This window comes from Aotus nancymaae, unplaced genomic scaffold (genome assembly GCF_030222135.1).
Source record: "Aotus nancymaae isolate 86718 unplaced genomic scaffold, 86718_ANA_hifiasm-v0.15.2.pri h1tg000041l, whole genome shotgun sequence".
In the NCBI taxonomy this organism is placed as follows: Eukaryota; Metazoa; Chordata; class Mammalia; order Primates; family Aotidae; genus Aotus; species Aotus nancymaae.
This window is the reverse complement of record NW_026988455.1, coordinates 20,446,302-20,465,059: the sequence shown is the minus strand read 5'-3', so window position 1 is coordinate 20,465,059 and position 18,758 is coordinate 20,446,302. Positions and strand designations below refer to the sequence as shown.

Below are 18,758 nucleotides of genomic sequence, written 5' to 3'. Positions count from 1 at the left end.
GACTCTGAGGAACTCTGGAACTGATTTTCCCACCCAATCATCTCTGACCAGTGCTATAACAAGGAAAACATTTCCAGCAGGTTATATCTCCCTTGGAGAAATAATAAAAAATTAAAGAGCTGCTTTAAAATGAATGCAAAGAAAAAGGATAAAATTATAAAGGGCATGAAGAGGCAGTAACACTGGGATAACTCAGGCTAAGGCACAAAAGCACATGCCAGTCATTGGCTTTATAGTCAAGGCACAATCATTTGTATAAAGTTCTGGTATTAAGACTTTCAGTGATAGAGACTCTTTTTTTCTAGAGTGCTAGCAACTTGTATTCTTTACATTTTGTTTTTTGTTTTAGGCAGAGCCTTGCTCTGTCACCCAGGCTGGAGTGCAGTGGTGTGATCTCGGCTCACTGCAACCTTCATCTCCTGAGTTCAAGTGATTCTCCTGTCTCAGCCTCTGGAGTAGCTGGGATTACAGGCACCTGCCACCACTCCTGGCTAATTTTTTGTATTTTTAGTAGAGACAGGCTTTCACCGTGTTGGCCAAGATGATCTCAATCTCCTGACCTCGCAATCTGCCTGCCTTGACCTCCCAAAGTGCTGGGATTACAGGCGTTGAGTGAGCCACCATACTTCACCCTATTCTTGTACTTTCTTACCAAAGAGAATTTACAACAGAAGCAAAAGTAAAAAGAATAATATATTTCTGTGCACTTCTCACCCAGTTTCAAAAATTATTAATTTATAACTAATAATTTCATTTATACTTCCATCTCTATTATTTTCTTAATAACAGCTTTTTTTTTTTTTTTGGAGACAGAGTCTTGCTCTTTCACCCAGGCTGGAGTGTAGTGGTGCAACTCAGCTCACTGCAACCTCCACTTCTAGGGTTCAAGCGATTCTCCTGCCTCAGCTTCTTGAGTAGCTGAGATTACAGGTACCCTGCCATCACCCCTAGCTAATTTTTGTATTTTTAGTAGAGACAGGGCTTCACCATGTTGGTCAGGCTGGTCTTGAACTTCTGACCTCAGGTGATCGGTCCACCTCAGCCTCCCAAAGTGTTGGGATTACAGGTGTGAGCTACCATGCCCGGCCAATAGCAGCTTTGTTGAGATACAATTCATATACCATATAATTCAACCCTTTAAAGTAAACAATTCATTTATTTTTATACTCAGGGTTGTGCAACCATCACTACAGTCAATTTTAAAACATTTTTGTCAGGCTCCAAGATGGATAACTATATGTAGCCAGAGGGAACATCTCCAACAGAGGGACCAGGACATCAGGAAGACTGGCACACTCCTAGCAGATCTTCAGAGGGAAGGCATTAAGAGTGGATAAGGGAAGACACAGATGTAGGCTCAAGGGGAAGGAAGCAGGGAACCCCGCATGGGGCTACTGCACACCAGGTCTCATTGCTGGACCCCAATGACACTTGAAGAAGGGGTGACTAAATGGACAAAGAGCAACCCACTCTCACCATAGGCCTCTGGAAGTCCATAGGATGAGATACTGTGACCACCACACACATTTAAGTTGGCAGAGAAAGCTGCTTAGAGAAGTGGTAGGCACAGAACTCCAGCTGGCGAGGAGCCCAGAGAGTTTAGTGCAGGAGCATCTGCAGAGGAACATGGACAGGGACGCTCATCCCTCTAGGCTTAACTTGCTCCCAGAGGAGACATCAGTCCTAGGGGAACTGCTGGACCTTAACTCCATGGGACAGGGCTGATCCAACCGGAGCACCGCTTGGTTTGTTGGTATCTCTGGGGGCCCCAGCCTGGCCACACCTGCTGGCAGTACAGTTGCTAGGTACCTCCTGGGAGCCCTTGTCAGCTCCTGTGGTGGCAGACCTCACCTAACTAGCAGAGTGCTCCAGCAGAGAGGCCATTGCTGACACGTACCAGCTTGCACAAGCCCTCTCCCCACTGCAGCCTACCCCATGCTGCTTTGCCTGCAGACACTCACCCACAGCCACCCTCAACATTATTTTAACAGAGCACATGAACAAATGGTGCTGGGACAACAATATATTCACAACACACCGCATGCTGAGCTTAAAATGGGACAGCGATGTAAGTGTAAGAGCTAAAACTATTAAAATCTTAAAACAGACATAAATACTCGTGAGTTTGGATTAGGCGATGACTTCTTAGATGTGACACCAAAATCACAAGCAAAAAGAAGACATAGATAAACTGGACATCACCAAAATTAAAACGTTTTGCCTGTCAAAGGATATGATCAAAAAAGTGAGAAAAAAAAATACCCCATAGAACAGAAGAATTTTGCAAATCATATATATTGATAAGGAACTTGTATCTAAAATAAAATTCTTACAACTCAATAATATTTAAAAACCCCAATTTAAAAATGGGTGAAGGATATAAATTGACATTTCTCCAAAGAAATGGCCAAATAAACACATGAAAAGATAGCATCACTAATCATCAGGGAAATGGAAATCAACACCATAATGGGGCACCTCATTTCATACTATCAGTATAAAATGCAAATTATATGCTATGATTATAATTTGATTGAAATAGATTCAGTATCTCAAAGTTGAGTGACCAAGGACTGGCTGTAAAAGTTTATAATTTATTTATTGAAAAGATCTTATCCTCATTGACTTGCAGTGTGTATATATCACAAATCAAGCAATCATATATGTCTACTTTATTTCTGAGCTTGACGTCTACTTCTACGCCCGAATTTTTGTCCCATGGATCTAATAGGTTAACATTTTGAAACATACTAAGTGCTCCGACTTTGTTGTTTTATCTCAGGATTGTCTTGGTTATTCTAGGTCCTTTGCATTTCCATATTAATTTCAGAATTAGCATGTAAAATCACGCAAAAACCACACTGAGATTATTATTGAGATTGCAGTGAATCTCTGGATTGGATCATTTTGGAGAGAATTGGCATCTTAGCAATACTGAGTCTTTCAATTAATGAGCTAGCTATTCTTTAATTCCCTTCTTGGCATTGTTTTATAGTATTCTGATAAAAGTCTTACACATTTTTTTTTTGAGGTGGAGTCTCACTCTGACACCAGGCTGGAGTGCTGTGGCGAGATTTGGTCTTACTACAGATCTTAGCACTCTCACCATGCCATTCTTTTTCTTTCCTTATTAAATTGAGAACTTTTACCTTTTCACTTAGGGGAAGCACTTTATAGATTAAGCTTTTCCAACCCATGGACAGGAGTCACATGCAGCCCAAAATGGCTTTGAATGTGGTCCAATATAAACTCGTAAAATTTCTTAAAACGTTATGAGATTTTTTGGTGATTTATTTATTTATTTTAACCCATCAGCTACCGTTAGTGTTAGTGTGTTTTATGTGTGGCCCATGACAATACTTATTCTTCCAATGTGGCCCAGGAAAGCCAAAAGATTGGAAACCCCCATTATAGATTCTCTTTGACAAAAGGGTTAGTAGAACATAAGCACTGGGATGCCATGAGGGGTGATCAGATAACCCTACGTGACTAATGGGAGGTGAGTGTATATAGTGTGGATATGTTGAGCAAAAGGATGATTCATGTCCTGGGCTAGGTAGAGCTGGACAGTACAGGACTTCGTCATACTACTCAAAATAGCATGCAATTTGAAACTTACGAATTATTTCTTTCTGGAATTTTCTATGCAATATTTTTGGACCATGGCTGACCATGGGTAACTCAAATGGGGGAAAGCAAAACTGTGGATAAGGGGAGGCCACTGTAACTATTAACCTGAATAAACATAAGCAACAGAAATTCTGGTTCCTGGGTCTCTATATTCACCACTCTTTTTTTTTTTTTTTTTTTTGAGACGGAGTCTCGCTCTTGTTACCCAGGCTGGAGTGCAATGGCGCGATCTCGGCTCACCGCAACCTCCGCCTCCTGGGTTCAGGCAATTCTCCTGCCTCAGCCTCCTGAGTAGCTGGGATTACAGGCACGCGCCACCGTGCCCAGCTAATTTTTTTGTATTAATAGAGACGGGGTTTCACCATGTTGACCAGGATGGTCTCGATCTCTCGACCTCGTGATCCACCCGCCTCGGCCTCCCAAAGTCCTGGGATTACAGGCTTGAGCCACCGCGCCCGGCCTATATTCACCACTCTTATCCAAACTTACAATCATTTCAATACTTGGAAGACCAAAAAAATTTCCTTTCACCCAAATGGTACTTGTAGCAATATTACATAATTCTACAGAAAATACAGAGGAGACCAGACCAATAAGACTCAAGGGCATTCCAAGAATTTTAACATGGGATTGAGGAAGATGACTAGATATAAAGTGATACTCCATAAAATAATAGGAAGACAAAAAGAAAGTGGCATAGAAAACCAAAGGAGCCACACAAGTTTAGATGTGGAGCAGCCTCACTGAAACCCCTTCATTTTAGGATAATAAAACCGATTCTCCAGAGAGACAGGTGACTTAAGACCACCAACTCATGAAAGACTGTGGCCAGGGCCTCCCATGCTGGTCAGCCACTGTGACTTAATAGACAGTGGGAGCTGGAGCGGGGGGGTTCTACAATCTCTGTTTATTTGGAAACACAGAATAGCTTATCACTTATTTCCCCACATATTTTTTAAAATATATACATTTTGAATTATTTTTTCCAAAAATAAGCCCATTAAATTTACTGAAAAAAATTACCTAATTGTCACCATGGGAGGGCAGTCTTATTCTAATAAGCCGTAGAAGTCTGAAAACAAAGACATCAAAGCCAGGTCTACTTCAAAATAGCCTTAAAACACTATTATTATATTTTTAAAATTTAGACAATGACATCTAACTAGAAGCAAAAATAATAACACATAATCTGACTAATAAAAATATTTAGGAAGACAAAAAGATGAAATATTTGAAAACTAGGGCAAGTAGAATTGTGCTTCCTATACGCAAGTATCTAAGTCACTTTACCATACTAGAAAATCTTAATAAGAACAAAAGAACAGCATTAAGCATTTACTAAGGCCATATGTAGCAATAACAAATGAAGCAGTTTATTTATTTATTTTTATTTTTATTTTTTGAGATGGAGTCTTGCTCTGCTTCCCAGGCTGGTGTGCAGTAACACAGTCTCAGCTCACTGCAACCTCTGCCTCCAAGGTTAGGAGATTCTCCTGCCTCAGTCTCCCAAGCAGCTAGGATTATAGGCACATGCCACCATGTCTGGTTAATTTTTGTGTTTTTAGTAGAGATGGGGTTTTACCATGTTGGCAAGGCTGGCCTTGAACTCCTGGCTTCAAGTGATCCACTTGCCTTGGTCTCCCAAAGTGCTGGGAATCCAGGCGTGAACCACCACGCCCAGCCAAAAGTGAAGCAGTTAAAATGAAATATTTAAATATCAAATACTCAATCATCATGAAATCTTATGATGGTAGACATAGACACAACAATCTCAAAACTTAAAAGAAAATGCAAAGAACTTACAAAAGTGAAAACAATTTGGAAAAAGAACAACAAAATTAGAGGATGTATACTCCTAATTGCAAAACTTACTGTAAAACCACCCTAATTAGGAGAGCATGAGACTGGTATAAGGCAGACACATAGATCAATAGAAGAGAATGGAATCCAGAAACAAACCTGAACATTTACGGTTAACTAATTTTTGACAAAGAAATTAAGAAATTACAATGGGGAAATAATTGTCTTTTCAACAGTACTGATACAATTGGCTATTCACATGCAAAAAAGTGAACTTATAGACTCTAACCTCATACCACACACAAAAATTAAACCAAAACATATCATAGACCTAAATGTAAAAGATAAAACTTATAAAACTTCTGGAAGAAATAGGAAAAAATATTTAAGACCTTAGGCAAAGAGTTCTTAGACTTGACAGCAAAAGCATGAATAATAAAAGATAAAAATTCATAAATCAGTCCCAGTGCAGTGGCTCATGCCTATAATCCTAGCACTATGGGGAGCCTACGTGGGAGAATCACTTGAGCTTAAGAGTTCAAGACTAGCCTGGGCAACTCTACAAACAATAAAAAAATAAGCCAGGTGTGGAGGCACATGCCTGTGATCTCAGCTACTCGAGAGGCTGAGGAGGGAGGATCACTGGAGACTGAGGTGGGAGGATCACTTGAGCCTGGGAGGTTAAGGTTGCAGTAAGTTGTGATTGTGCTACTGCACTCCAACCTGCGCAACAGAGTGAGACCATGTCTCCCAAAAATAATTTATAAATTGGACTTCACAAAATTAATATTTATGTGTCAAAAGGCCATCAAGAAAATGAAAAGGGTGGTTGGGTGCAGTGGCTCACACCTGTAATCCCAGCACTTTGGGAGGCGAAGGCAGGAGGATCACGAAATCAGGAGATCGAGATCATCCTGGCCAACATGGTGAAACCTCGTCTCTACTAAAAAATACAAAGATTAGCTGGGTGTTGTGGCAGGCACCTGTAATCCCAGCTACTTGGGAGGCTGAGGCAGGAGAATAGCTTCAATCAGGGAGTTGGAGGTTGCAGTGAGTCAAGACCGCACCACTGCACTCCAGCCTGGCGACAGAGTGAGACTCTGTCTCAAAAAAAAAAAAGAAAAAAGAAAAAAGAAAGCAAAAAGGCTGGGCACAATGGCTCATGCCTGTAATCTCAACAGTTTGGGAGTCAGAGTGGATTGCTTGAGCCCAGGAATTCGAGATCAGTTTAGGCAACATGGCAAAACCCTGTCTCTACAAAAAATACAAAAATTAGCCAGGTGTGGTGGCAAGTGCCTGTGGTCTCAGCTTACTCGGGAGGCTGAGGCTGAGGTGGGAGGATTACTTGAGCCCAGGAGGCGGAAGTTTCATTGAACCAAGAACCTACTACTACACTCCAGCCTGGGTAACAAAGCGAGACTCTGTCTCTGAAAAAAAAAAGGAAAAGGAAAGAAAGGAAAAGGAGGGAAAAGAAAGAGGGAAAAAAGGAAGGAAGGAAGGAAAAAGACTAATCAAACACTAGAAGAAAAATTACAAACTATGTATTTGATAAAGGATTTATATTCAGAATATATAAAGAACCTTACAATGTGTAATAAGACAAAAATTCAATTAAAAAAGGGCAAATTGATATACAGTTCTGATGAATTCCTACCAAAATCCCAGCAAGATTTCTTATAGACATAAACAAGATCATTCTAAAATTTATGTAGAATGGCAAAGGAAGTAGAATAGCCAAAACAATTGTGAAAAAAGAATAGAGCAAGAAAAAATCATTCTACTTGATTTCAAGACTTATAACTACAGTAATCAAGACAAGGTGGTGTTGTAAGGAAGAAAGATACATAAATAAATAGAACTGAAAAAGAAAAGACAGAAATATGTCTACGTGCAGACAATTGATTTTTGACATAGGCATCAAAGCAATTACTGAAGGAAAGGCAGTCTTTTAAACAAATGGTACTAGAGCAATTGAATATCCATAGGCAAAAAAAAACCTCTCAAACCCTATATAAAAATTATTTCAAAATGAATCATAAAAGTCAAATGTCAAGCTATACTTTCAGAAAATAACATAGATGAAAATCTTTGAGACCTAAGGCTCTGTAAAGAGTTCTTAGATATGACACCAAAAGCATGGTCCATAAAAGAAAAAAAAAATTCAATAAACTGGACTTTACCAAAATTTAAAACTTTTGCTCTGCGAAAGATGCTGACAAGAAGATAAAAAGGCAAGCAACAGAATGGAGAAAATCTTTGCAAACTACATATCCAGCAAAGGTACTCCTAGTTCTAGTATCTAGAACTCGTAAAACTCAACAGCAAATAAACAATTCAATGGGAAAATGGGCAAAGGACATGAACATACATTTCACTAAAGAGAATACGCAGATAGCAAATAAGCACATGATAAGATTCTGAACATCATTAGCTATTTAGGAAATGCAAATTAAAACCACAGTAATATATTACTATACATCTATCAGAATGGCTAAAAAAAAAATATGTTACAGTATCAAATGCTAGTGAGGATGTAGAGAAAGTGAATCACTTATACACTGTTCGTGTAGGAATGTAAAATGGTACAGCTGTTGTGGAAGACAGTTCGGCAGGTTTTTTTGTTTGTTTTTTTTTTTTGAGATGGAGTTTTGCTCTTGTTACCCAGGCTGGAGTGCAATGGCGCGATCTCGGCTCACCGCAACCTCCGCCTCCTGGGTTCAGGCAATTCTCCTGCCTCAGCCTCCTGAGTAGCTGGGATTACAGGCACGCGCCACCATGGCCAGCTAATTTTTATTTTTGTATTTTTAGTAGAGACGGGGTTTCACCATGTTGACCAGGATGGTCTCGATCTCTTGACCTCGTGATCCACCCGCCTCGGCCTCTCAAAGTGCTGGGATTACAGGCTTGAGCCACTGCGCCCGGCCCAGTTCAGCAGGTTTTTAAAAACTAAATACGCTGGCCGCGGTGGCTCATGCCTGGAATGAGCCATGGTATTCACCATGGAATACCCCTCTTCTGCCAGTACGAAAACCATCTGGTGAATTCAGGCTGGTGCAAGATTTAACTGCTGCAAACCAAGTCACAGAGACTATCCACCCGGTGTGTCTAACCCATATACCTTAATGGGACTAATTCCAGCAAGTGCTGCCTGGTTTACTTGCTTAGATCTAAAGGATGCGTTCTTTTTTCTCTTGCTGGTGACTGTAAGTCAGCCCATCTTTGCATTTTATTGTGCAGAAACCCAGTATACTTGGACAAGACTCCCACAAGGTTTCAAAAACTCACCTACAATTTTTGCACTGGCCTCAGATCTCATAGCTTTTGCCCCACCAAATAACTATTATATCCTGCTCCAGTACATAGATGACCTTCTATTTGCAGCTCCTACTTGGCAGGACTGCCTAGAAGGCACTGAGGATCTCCTCCATCTTTTGTGGAAAGCAGGATACAAGGTATCTAAGAAAAACACACAGATCTGTTCACCAAAAGTTAAATATCTAGGCTTCCTAGTAAGCCAAGGGAGGCACGAGCTTGGCAGTGAGAGAAAGCAGGCAGTACATACACTTCCCACTCCAACCATTCAGTGTCAAATAAGGGAATTCCTAGGGGCAGCAGGTTTCTGCCGCATCTGGATTCCAAATTTCTCACTCATGGCAAAACCTCTATATGAAGCCACAAAGTGGGGTGAAAAGGAGCCCCTCCTTTGGGGAGCTGATAAAGAGACAGCCTTTAAAGAAATTAAAAAGACCTTGATTCAGGCCCCAGTATTAGGACTGCCGGACCAAACTAAGCCTTTCTTCCTATAGGTCCACGAGCAGAAAAGAATAGCAGTAAGAGTCATGACCCAGATGTTAGGATCATGGCATCAACTGGTAGCATACCTTTCAAAGCAACTGGACCCTGTGGCACTAGGTTAGCCCCCTTGTTTTAAAGCAGTAGCATCCACAGCCCTGCTAGCACAAGAAGCCAACAAATTGACCTCAGGACAGAAACTGATCATTAGGGTGCCACACACAGTTATTACTCTCATAGACCAGAGAGGGCACCACTGGTTGTCTAACCTGAGAATGATCAGGTATCAAGGGCTCTTATGTGAGAATCCTCACATAATTTTAGAAACTGTCAATACCCTAAACCCAGCCACTCTGCTACCCATAGAAGAGCCAAAAGACCCCCTTCCACAACATAACTGCATGGATATAGGAGATGAAGTCTACTCTAGTTGAAAGGACCTAACAGACCAGCCCTTGGGGAACCCAGATGAAGAGTACTTTACAGATAGGAGCAGTTTTATAACAGAAAGGATGTGGCGGGCTGGATATGCAGTAGTAAAATGGGACTCTATGGTAGAGGCTTGACCTCTACCCACCGGGACCTCAGCTCAGAAGGCAGAATTAATAGATCTGACTAGAGCTTTACTGCTAGGAAAAAGAAAAATAATCAACATTTATACTGACTCTAAATACGCCTTTGCCATCCTGCATACTCATGGGGCTATATATAAAGAGGACTTATAACAGCAGGAAGGAAAGAAATAAAAAATAAGGAAGAAATTCTACAGCTCTTAGATGCTATGTGGGCTCCAGAAAAGGTGGCTGTCATTCATTGCAGAGGACATCAGGGAGAAGCAAAGTTTGAGACAAAAGGAAACAGAAATGCCAGATATAGGTGATGGGGAGGAAGGCAGCAAACCACATTGCCACGTATGTACCTAAGCAACAATCTTATATGTTCTTCACATGTTCTCCAAAACCTAAAACACAATTTTATGTATGTATGTATGTGTGTGTGTGTGTGTGTGTGTATATATATATATATATATAAAGAAAGAAAGGCAGAGAGGCAAAACAGGTAGCAATAAAAACCCTACTCCCTAAAGAGGAATCTCTGGCTATGCCTCTCCTCCCCAAGGTTCCTCTCCAGAAGCCTCCTAGTTACACTTCAAGTGAGAAAGCCTGGTTTGTCCAGGGAAATGGAAATTACATTGAAGGAGAATGGCGGAAGTTTTCTGATAGGAGACTAGCCATACCTGAAACAGGAGTCAGGTATACCCTCACAAAACAGAATGGATTTTTGCCCTGTGAGATTTTGTTCAGCAGGCCACTCCCAATTATAAGTCAGATTAAAGGTGATCTCCATGAGTTAGGGGAGCTAACTTTAAGAAGGCATGCAAGCTTTAGGTATGGCTACAAAAAGTGCACAGCTAGGTGCAGGAAAGGATGCCTACAAGTCTAACAGAACCAACACATTCCTTTAAACTTGGGGACTCTGTTTAAGTAAAGAAATAGAACCCAACTTCTCTAGGACCCATATGGGATGAGCCCCATACTGTAATCTTGTCCACCCCAACTGCTATTAAAGTTGCAGGTATTATGCCTTGGATCCACTACGGTCAGTCGAAGCTGCCAGCCCAGGACCAGTGGACCAGTCAACAGGACTGAGACCATCCAACTCGATTGATCCTGCAGCAAGACCATGTTGTTGGTGAGGACGATCACAGCCTTGCTCTGGCCACTCCAGAGGCTGGCCAGTCTACACATGGCAGAAGCTTGAGGAAATCTGGAAGCCCTGCTCTAGTCACACAACCGGAAGCTGACTAGTCAACGCACGGCTGAAGCTTGAGGAGTCATCCAAGTAAATATGGTTAGAAATATAAGTTTAATTGCTATCCCAGTACTGTTAACTGTTTTATTGCTATGCTGTCATTTCTGCCAGCCCCTTTGTCCAAGAAGGGATTTATTCTGCCCCTGCTGGATATAAGGCTGCTATCTTTTGCTTTGCTGTTGCTCGTTTCTGTATCTGTACAGGAGGAAGGGCAACCCACAGAAGGATGTCCACACTACATGCCTACTACTTAGATAAGGAATACAGTAGTTAAGACTTTACTGTATCAGATATATTATGAATGTACAGGAACTCACCTAGGAACTTGTACTTATAACCAGACAACCTATTCAGTTTGTGATTCAGAGAAAAGCCAACCTTATATATATTATGACCCCAAGTCCATGCCCAGGACCTGGTTTGAAATATGAATGGAGTCAAAGGAAGGTCATCTTCTAAACAGGACTAAGGTCCCACCTCTCCATGAGGGAGCCATCCCTTTGTATTTTGATGCCTGCCAGGCAATATACTTAGGTTGAGCCTACTCTGCTGCCTGTGGTAACCTAACCTGGGAAAGACACCATAGTAACCTTCGCAAGTATATATGTAGGCCAAAAGTTACTCCACCTTGCCTCCCTGGGGCCCTGGAAAAGGAATAAGTACTGCACAACATGGCTCCTTACCTGGTATCCTAAACAGTAGTTTTGGGAGCCAGTTGTGCTTACCGAGATGCCAATGAAGTCAGACTGTAAAACAAAAACCTGCAATCCCATAAAGCTTACCATTCTAGAGCCAGACTTACCCATATGGACTACAGGTCACCCCATAAATGGTCTTTATAGAAATATACCCAACCACTCGTGTATATATTATAAAAAAGGAAACTCAGGCCTGTCCAACCCAAGAGTTCCGGGTTTTCAAATCATTCAGTAAAAATATCAACCAAGAAATACCCAAACTCCCTCCTGTAGCCAGTAATCTGTTTGCTCAACTGGCTGAAAAATATAGTCAGCAATCTAGGAGTCTCCTCCTCCTGTTATGTCTGCGGAGGAACCAATATGGGAGATCAATGGCCATGGGAAGCAAAAGAGTTGATCCCCCAAGAAAACTTTACCCTAACTCACACCTCCCACGAGCCAACGCTCAAACACTCAAGAATGCTCTTGAAATCTTTTATCGTAGGGAGATACTGCATGGCCCGCTGGGGGAAACCTTCGCCAACCCCGTTGGGGAATTAGTTTGCTTAGGACAACAATGTTGTAATGAAACAATGAAGAAGACTCTATGGCGAGGCAAAAACAAGCAAGGCAAAAATACCACCAGATTACCATGCTACAATCCATTTTCTCGCTTCCCTTCTTTAAGCCACTCCTGCTACCAACTAGAAGCACCTAATGGCTGGCAAGCACCCTCTGGCCTCTACTGGATCTGTGGGAAACAGGCCTACCGACAGCTGCCTGCCAACTGGACAGGGACCTGCATACTAGGGACAGTTAGACTATCTTTCTTCCTGTTCCCACTGCAACAAAGGGAAACTCTAGGGTACCCCGTTTACGATGAAATCAAAAAAAGAGACAAAACAGATGTAGACATGACATCAAAAGAGACATAAAAATAGGAGACGGGAAGGACACTAATTGGCCTCATGAGAGAATAATCCAATATTATGGGCCAGCCACCTGGGCATAGGATGGATCATGGGGATACCATACCCCAATTTAACATGCTTAACCGCATCATTAAGTTACAAGCAGTACTTGAAATCATCACTGATGAAACAGCAAATATTTTAGATCTGCTAGCCCAACAATCCACGAAGATGAGAAACGCTATTTACTAGAATAGGCTAGCTCTAGACTACCTTCTAGCCCAAGAAGGAGGAGTATGTGGAAAGTTCAGCTTAACTGTTGCCTAGAAATTGATGATAATGGAAAGGACTATTGTAAAAATAACCTCAAAGTTGCAAAAGCTAGCTCAGTTTGTTTCTTCTTGTTCTGCATAAAAGTCAGACTGCACACTGTTTCTACTTAAACTTCCTAGTTTCTACTTGTTATTTGTAACAAGTTTCCAGTTCAAACTTGGAAACCCGGATGGTCTCCAGATTCCCTTTTAGGAGGCTGGTTTTTATCCTTTGGTGGTTTTAAAACATTAATAGGAGTGGAGCTGGCTATACTAAGGAGTTGCTTAATACTCCCTTGTCTCTTGCCCCTTATTATTAAAAAGCATTCAGTCTACTATAGAAGTTTTAGTAGACAGAACAACCACCACCTGACTGATGGCTCTAACAAAGTATCAGTCTTTACTGACAACAGAAGACCTGCTCCACTGTGAAGAACTAAATAATGATGCTTTCTATTGAGTTCTAAGTCATAGAAGCATCAAATGGGGGAATGAGGCAGAAATTAAGGAAAGAAAGAAAATAAAATCATACAAAGGAGAGAAACAGGTTCTCTGTGTTAAATTGAAGACAGTCCATTAGTTCAGGCTCTGGGAGAAACCTTGATAACATTATCTCTGAAGCCAGAGCTCAAAAGAATGTGCTCTGAGAACTTTCCCAATACTCCCTCACCATCTGGAGGAAAACAGAAATTTTCTCCCTGATCTGTACCCTCATAGTAAGAGTAAACCTAAGAATTTACAGATATCTGTTTCTCACATATCACTTGCCTGTTTTGTATCTAAATAACACAGTAAAGGCCATGAGGAATGTCCAAACAGGATAGTGCTGCAAACATCAAAGAAGGAGATTAATGCAGAGCCCTGCAGGACTGGTCTGAACTGGTAAGGCCACTTGGCCTACATACCAAGAGTCATGTGTAAAACTGTCACTGTACTGATTAACTGCTTTTGTTCTCACATCTGTAAACTGGCTTCTTTTCATACCCTAAGATGCATAAAAAGCCCTTGCTTTCTTTGTCTGGGGCTCAGTCCTTTGGATGTGAATCCACTGAGCTGGTGTATACCTGAAATAAATCCTCCTGTAACCTTATTGGTCCCTCCGGTTCCCTGATTTCTCCTAACAAATGCAACTGGGATAAGCTGATGTCTGAAAGATAAGTTAGCTAGCAACAAGATTGAGAGGTACAGAGGCCTATCATCCTCAAGACAGAGAGAAGCTCATTCAAAGGTCATAGTGAGACAGAAACATGGCAATGTGCCCAGAAACCAGCAGTGGTACAAACCAAACATCCCAAGAATGGGCAAGTGGTAAGCCAAGGTCAGATCATCCCTAACCATGAAGATCAATTTTTGTAATTTATTTATTTTATTTTTATTTTTTGAGATGGAGTCTCGCCAGGCTGGAGGGTAGTGGCGCTATCTTGGCCCACTGTAACCTCTGCCTCCCAGGTTCAAGTGATCCTCCTGCCTCAGCTTCCCAAGTAGCTGGGGCTACAGGTGTGCACCACCACACCAGGATGGTCTTGATCTCTTGACCTCATGATCCACCTGCCTTGGCCTCCCAAAGTGCTGGGATTATAGGTGTGAGCCACTGTGCCCATCCTGGAATTTATTTTTTTTTAATGCATTGGATGATGCTTCATTAGAAACAAATAATAAGTAGAAACAAGGACGTTTAAGTAGAAACAGTGTGCAGTCTGATTTCTATGCAGAACAAGAAGAAAACCGCTTGGAGAAGAGGCCCTACACAGAACACCTGGGTTTGAGGTGATGACAGTCATGGTGTGAGACACAGACAGACCAAAAAGATATCTGGGTATAGAACACAAAAGTTTCAGCAAGAGATTCTATTTGAAAGTCAGGGAGAAGTATTTAGATCAGTGGTTCATTCTCAAGGTTTGGTGGGACCTAGGACACTTGTTTAAAATGGACATTCCTGGGCCCATGCTCAGAGGTTCCAATTTTGTAGCTCTAGGGTATAAAGATGCTGGAACCTGAATTTTTAATAAGTAGCTCTGGTAATTCTGATATTTATAGGCCTCCTACGGCACTTAAGAAAGCACTAATTTAAAGGACTCCCAAACTTCTGGCTTACACAAGAGAGTGGTCAGGGTTGGAATGGAGGTACCATTTACAGAAAATGTGAATGATGACAGCCAAGAAAGCTTGTGAGTATGAGCCATGAATTCAGGAACCTCTGCTTCTCATAGCTCCCTGGGGACAGACAGACCAAGAGGCTGACTGCCTTTAATGTTTGGACTATTTCTATAGGGCTGCCCAAGTGGCCTTTCTGGTAGAAGTGGTCCATCAGCTAAGTGTCATGTCTGCCTCACAAACTGATTCCATTTAGAATGCTGAGAGGCGGTTACTTCCAAGCACATGTTTGCCTTGACTCAGATACTGGCTACCTGTGAGAGTACCACCTACTCCTTCCTCCTAGATCACTAGGCATCGGCCAACCTGGCCTGTCACCACTCTGATACCAACTTGCCTTGCCCCATCACCATATTCAGTTCTAAATTATCTAAACTATCTAAAATAGTGTATGCATGCCCTTTTTAAAAGATTAATAGGCTGGGCGTGGTGGCTCACGCCTGTAATCCCAACATTTTGGGAGGCCAAGGCGGGCAGGTCACCTGAGGTCGGGAGTTCCAGATCAGCCTGACCAACATGGAGAAACCCTGGCTCTACTAAAAATACAAAATTAGCCACACATGGTGGTGCATGCCTGTAATCCCAGCTACTTCAGGAGGCTGAAGCAGGAGAATCGCATAAACCCAGGAGGCTAAGGAAGGAGAATCACTTGAACCCAGGAGGCGGAGGTTGTGGTGAGCCAAGATCATGCCATTGCACTCCAGCCTGGGCAATAAGAGCGAAACTCTGTCTCAAATAAAATAAAATAAAATAAAGATTAATAGCTAGGTGCTGTGGCTCATGCCTGTAATTCCAGCACTTTGGGAGGCCGAGGCAGGCGGATCACCTGCAGTCAGGAGTTCAAGACCAGCCTGGCCAACATGGTGAAACCCCGTCTCTATTAAAAATACAAAAATTAGCTGAGCGTGATGGCTCATGCCTGTAATCCCAGCTACTCGGGAGGCTGAAGCAGGAGAATCGCTTGAACTAGGGAGGCAGAGGTTGCAGTGAGCCGAGATGGTGCCACTGCACTCCAGCCTGGGTGACAGAGTGAGACTCTGTCTCAAAAAAAAAAAAAAAAAAATTAATAGACTTTATTTTTTAGAGCAGTTTTAGGTTCACAGCAAAACCAAGTGGAAGAACAGAGACTCCCCAGATACCTTTCTTTGCTGAGTACTTCCTTTTTCTGGTACTGTACAATGCTCCAGGCCCATCTACTACTTTCCTTGCTCCAGTCCTCCTGGAATCAGCCATTTCTTCAAGGAGCAGCCCTGGTTCCTTTTATTGGAAAATGATATTAGAAACCAAGATCTGGGCTCTGTGCTTGTTGTTGCTTAGAGTGCCCCTGCCTGTAGGCCTTCTCAGCCAACAGAGCAAGGAGGTCTATGTTTGTACTATGTATATATAACATAACTACATTTCCCTTTTAACCAGCTGTATCTATATTAAGCTAAATATGAGTTCATACTGATGTCTTCAACCTTAATCTATTACCACATGGATCACTGTCACCACCTTGCTTCACTAATTTATTTGTAACTCCCACTTCAACAGTAAGACACCAGTCTCTCACCAACTGCCATACAATAACTTAATTGTTCCATTCCAGTCCCCACGTACATCAGTGCCTGAACTGCTGACCTGTACCCCCATGTCTCATTCAATTTTATCCCGTTACCTTGCTTTATTCTCTTCTATCGCACTCTACATTGTTTATATTCTGCATTTTATGCTTATTTATTTTCTGTTTTCCTTCTCTATAACAACAGAGACTTTCACTGCTGAGTCCCCAGCACCTAAAATTTACACAAAGTAGGTGCCCAATAAATAAAGTGGAACAAATGAACAGAAAATTGCAATGCTTATTATGTTAATAAAGCGAGTCTCAGGAGGTCCTTTCCTAGCCAGTCCTATGTCACTCAGCTTTGAGATACTGAATCTATTTCAAATTGTAATCATAGCATATAATTTAAACTTTTCATCAGTTCAACTCCTTATCTCCCCAACTACTACAATTATAACCACCGAACTAAAACAGTGAACTATTAAAAACTCACATCCCCTATTTTTTCCTTTAAGTCCTGACTCTAACCACCCCCTCCCCCCATTCCCATCCTTTGCCACCTATCTCCTAGATAGATAGACATTTCCAACCAGTTTAAATTTTCTAGAAATTTTTTATTCTGTCTGCTCTAGTTATCTATTGATAATTTTTTTCTCATTTGATAAAAACATGAATAACATAATCAACATCATAAATTCAAATCACAGAGTTAATAAGAAGTTATATAAACATTAGGCTGTTGATTTTAAGTTAATCTTCCAAAAGGACGCTGAAGGCATATAAAGCAATTTTTGAAAAAAGTACACAGATTTGCTCTCTTTTCCTTAGTGGAAGCCTGAGTTTTAAGAACACAGACACTAACAGAAAACATATGGAAAAGATCAGTAATAAGATGGAATCTTGGCTCAAATGTGGTCTGCCACGTTTTACATACCAATGTCTCAAATAATAGACTGGATTTTTACAACTGCCAAAGTGTCACTTGAAACACTGTATACTTTTCTTAAATGCAAAGTTTAACAAAATAAATCTTGTGAGTGCTTTGTAAAAAGCTAGTGGAAAACACTTTTCTGAGGAAACAAAAATGAACTCCAGGATTCGCTTTATCTTATTAGTTTGTAAAAGCTTAAAAGAATTCCCCCCAAAATGAACTCCAAGTCCACTGCCAAAAGACACAGTCAACTCTCTGTTTAGAGTATGAAAACAGTGTAAAAATTAAACATTGAAAACAGTTAACTGTTACTATTCAGGAGAGATAGCTCTATGAAATGAAGAAATCTTCTAAATTTACAAAATAAAGGCAATAGCTATTGAGCAACATAAGCTTTTGATTCCATTTTATTCAATACTCCAAAAATGATTACTTTGTACAATATTAAAAACAAATTGGAGATACACCTTTGGAGTGTATCTCCAAAATGCAAATTGGAAATTTACCTTTGGAGTGCAACCAACTGATTAATTTTTATCTCAAAGGATATTAGAAGTCATTCTAATGGGTACATTTGCAAGCAAGAGGAGAAAAGAGATAGCTGATAAAAAGGAAGGTATAAGCCTTTGTACAGAAAAGTCATATATTTAATCTGTGTAACCAATGATAATTGAGTGCATTTTAAAAATAAACTAAAGGTAAAATGTTACATGTTTCTAATCCTGATTCCTTATTTTAACAAAGAGAAGTACTGATGTGAACCTAGGTGTTGAACAACCAAGGGACTCAAGAAATTTTGAGTGCCAGGCTGGGCGCGCTGGCTCATACGTGTAATCCCAGCACTTTGGGAGGCTGAGGCAGGAGGATCATCTGAAGCAGGAGTTTGAGACCAGCCTGGCCAACATGGCGAAAGACTGTCTCCACTAAAAACACAAAAAATTAGTGAGGCATGGTGGCTCATGCCTGTAATCCTAGCTACTGGGAAGGCTGAAGCAGGAGAATTGCTTGAACATGGGAGGTGAAGGTTGTGGTGAGCCAAGATTGGGCCACTGTACTCCAGCCTGGGTGACAGAGAGACTCTGTCTTAAAAAAAAGAAAGAAATTTTGAGTTCCACTTTAAGTTGCTGAGACACTGGAGTTCCCTTGTCACAGTGGACCTTAATTTGAAGAATTCTTTGGCATGAAAATGAAAATAAA

General features: G+C 41.2%; 1 protein-coding gene across 2 annotated transcripts in view; it reads right to left on the bottom strand.

Moving 5' to 3' along the window:
• CENPP (centromere protein P) overlaps positions 1-18,758 on the bottom strand; it is a 282,767-nt gene that overhangs the window by 159,992 nt on the left and 104,017 nt on the right. The gene's annotated exons all lie outside the window — the stretch shown is intronic.